Source organism: Penaeus japonicus, unplaced genomic scaffold, assembly GCF_977035675.1.
Source record: "Penaeus japonicus unplaced genomic scaffold, GWHDUDI00000001_assembly GWHDUDI00000041, whole genome shotgun sequence".
In the NCBI taxonomy this organism is placed as follows: Eukaryota; Metazoa; Arthropoda; class Malacostraca; order Decapoda; family Penaeidae; genus Penaeus; species Penaeus japonicus.
Genome location: NW_028234443.1, coordinates 11,448,269 through 11,451,700, shown reverse-complemented (window position 1 = coordinate 11,451,700; position 3,432 = coordinate 11,448,269).

Sequence of the window (3,432 nt, the reverse complement as noted above, 5' to 3'; positions counted from 1 at the left end):
CGCCCATTGCTTCATCTATCTGTCTGCCCTTCTCACGCCAGACATAACAGTGGTGTTTTGTCTTTCCCTTTGCAAGAGCTATGTATTGATGCAACACTTCACTCATCACATTCCAAATGTCACAAGTCACACGAAAACACCTTGATTCACACATCTCCTGAGACAAGTCACACATTGTGGTAGAGAGTCTCCTCTCGGGAAGCAGAGGAGCAACACCTCGCTCCTCCTCGGATGAGCAGCCGTCACTCCAACGTCCTACTGTTCAAGCTTAGCAATAAACCAAGAAAGCTGTTCCTGCCGTGTTCTTCACACCCTAGGCCACGTTACCCACATACAAGCTGTGTCCAAGTCTCGGACTTGTTAAACTCTCTTTTGCTCTCTCTCTTTCTCTTTTGCTCTCTCTTTCTCTTTTGCTCTCTCTCTTTCTCTGTCTCTCTCTTTCACTCTCTCTCTTTTGCTCTCTCTTTCTCTTTCGCTCTCTCTCTCTCTTTTGCTCTCTCTATTTCTCTTTCGCTCTCTCTATCTTTTGCTCTCTCTATGTCTCTTTTGCTCTCTCTTTCTTTCATTCTCTCTCTTTTTCTCTCTCTCTTTCGCTCTCTCTCTCTTTCGCTCCCTCTCTCTATCTTTTGCTCTCTCTCGCTCTCTCTCTTTCTCTTGCTCTCTCTCTTTCACTCTCTATCTCTTTCGCTCTCTCTCTATCTCTCTCTTTTGCTCTCTCTCTCTTTCGCTCCCTCTGTCTTTATCTTTTGCTCTTTCTCTCTCTTTCGCTATTTCGCTCTCTCTCTCTCTCTCTCTCCTTCGCTCTCTCTCTCTCTTGCACTTTCTCTTTCTCTCTCCCTCTCTCTCTCTTAGTCTACCCATCTCTCGCTCTCTCGTTCTCTCTACCCATCTCTCACACTATCCATCTCTCTCTCTCTCTACCCATCTCTCTCTCTCTCTGTCTCGCTCTCTCTATCCATTCTCTCTCTCTTTCTCTGTATGTCTGTCTCTCTCTCTCTTTAAACATTTATTTAGATATACAATATGTTACATAGATTAAAATCATTTATGGTTAATTAAAACTGTCAGGTTTCTTTTTTCGCGTTAAAAGCCGCTTAACTAAAAGAACTTGAAAAAAAAATACTCTCTCTCTCTCTCTCACACACACTCTCTATTTCTCTGTCTGTCTGTCTGTCTGTCTGTCTGTCTCTCTTTCTTTCTCTTTCGCTCTCTCTCTTTCTCTCTTTCGCTCACTCTCTCTCTCGCTCTCTCTCCCCATCTCTCTTTCTCTCTCTCTCTCTCTCTCTGTACCCTTCTCTCTCTCTCTTTCACTCTCTCTCTCTCACTCTCTCTCTCTCTCACTCTCTAACTTTATCCATCTCCCTCTCTCTCTCCATCTCCCTCTCTCTCTCTCTCTCTCTCTCTCTCTCTCTCTCTCTGTGTGTACCCATCTCTCTCTCTCTATCTTTCGCTCTCTCTCTCTACCCATCTCTCTTGCTCTTTCTCCTCTTTCTCTCTCCCTCTCTCTTAGTCTACCAATCTCTCGCCCTCTCATTCTTTCTCTCTTTTTCTCACTCTATCTCTCTCTCTTTTTCTCAGTCTGTCTTTCTGTCTCTCACTCTTTCTCTCTGTCTCTCTCTTTCTTTCTCTCTTTCCCTCTTTCTCTCTCTCTCAGTCTCATTCTCTCTCTTTTTCTCTCTGTCTCTTTCTCTCTCTTTTTCTCTCTCTGTCTCTCTCTCTCTCTCTCTAACTCTATCCATCTCTCTCTCTCTCTCTCTCTTGCTCTTTTTCCTTCTCTTTCTCTCTCCCTCTCTCTTAGTCTACCAATCTCTCGCTCTCTCATTCTTTCTCTCTCCCTCTCTCTCTCTTTTTTTCTCAACCTCTCTTTCTCTCTTTTTCTCAATCTCTCTTTCTCTCTCTCTTTTTCTCACTCTCTATCTCTCTCTCTCTTTTTCTGTCTGTCTTTCTGTCTCTTACTCTTTCTCTCTTTCCCTCTTTCTCTCTCTCTACTCATCTCTCTCTAACTCTCTTCCTCTCTCTTTCTCCTTCTCTTTCTCTCCCCCTCTCTCTTAGTCTACCAATCTCTCGCTCTCTCATTCTTTCTCTCTCATTCTCTTTCGCTCTGTCTCTCTTTTGCTCTCTATATTTCTCTTTCGCTCTCTCTATCTTTCGCTCTCTTTTTTCTCACTCTCTTTGTCTTTTTTTTCTCACTCTCTATCTCTCTCTCTTTCTAAATCTCTCTCTCTCTTTTTCTCAGTCTGTCTTTCTGTCTCTCACTCTTTCTCTCTCTCTCTCTGTCTCTTTTTCTCTCTCTGTCTCTTTCTCTCTCTTTCTATCTTTGTTTTTCTCTTTCTTTCTCTCTTTCGCTCCCTCTCTCTCTCTCTTTCGCTCTCTCTCTCTCTCTCTTTCGCTCTCTTTCACTCTCTCTCTCTCTTTCTCTTTTGCTCTCTCTCTCCTTCGCTCTCTCTCTCTCTTTCGCTCTTTCTCTCTTTCGTGCTCTCTCTTTCGCTCTCTCTCTCTCTTTCACTCACCCTTTTTCTCTTTCAGTCACCTTCTCTCTTTCTCTCATTCACCTTCTCTCTCTCTTTCTCTCACTCACCTTCTCTCTCTCTCTTTCTCTCACTCACCTTTTCTCTCTTTCTCTCACTCACCTTCTCTCTCTCTCATCTCTTTCACTTTTCCTCTGTCTCTCTCTCTCTTTCTCAGTCTCTCTTTTTTTTCTTTCTCTCTCTCTCTCTTTCACTCGCCCTTTCTCTCTTTCAGTCACCTTCTCTCTCTTTCTCTCATTCACCTTCTCTCTCTCTTTCTCTCTCTCTCTTTCTCTCACCTTTTCTCTCTCTTTCTCTCACTCACCTTCTCTCTCTCTCATCTCTTTCACTTTTTCTCTGTCTCTCTCTCTCTTTCTCAGTCTCTTTCTTTCTCTTTCTCTCTCTCTTTTTCTCACTCTCTCTCTTTCTTTCTCTTTCTCTCTCTCTCTCTCTTTTTCTTACTCTCTCTCTCTGTATCTCTTCTGTCTTTTTTTCTCACTCTCTCTTTCTCTCTTTTTTCTCTTTCCCTCTTTTTTTCTCTCTCACTCTCTTCTTTTAAATCTCTCTCTCTCTCTCTTTTCAATCTCTCTCTCTCTCTCTCTCTCCTCTTTCTCTTTTACTCCCTCACTCACTCTACTCTCCCTCTCTTTCTCCTCCTATTCCTTCCCTTCTTTCTGTCTTCATTTTTCCTTCCCTTTTTCCATTTATCTCTCTCTATCTCTCTTTCTCATTCTCTCTCTTTTCCTCACTCTCTCTCTCTTTCTAACCCCCACTCTCTTTCTCTCTTACTCTCTTTCTCTAACTCTTTTTATTTACATGGTAGATACATACAATTAAGTATTTATATTTACAGGCTAAAAAAATAGTAGCTAGCTGCGTTCTATACTTCCTTATGGAGGCTTTGGAGTTTTCTGTTAGGAAGTCC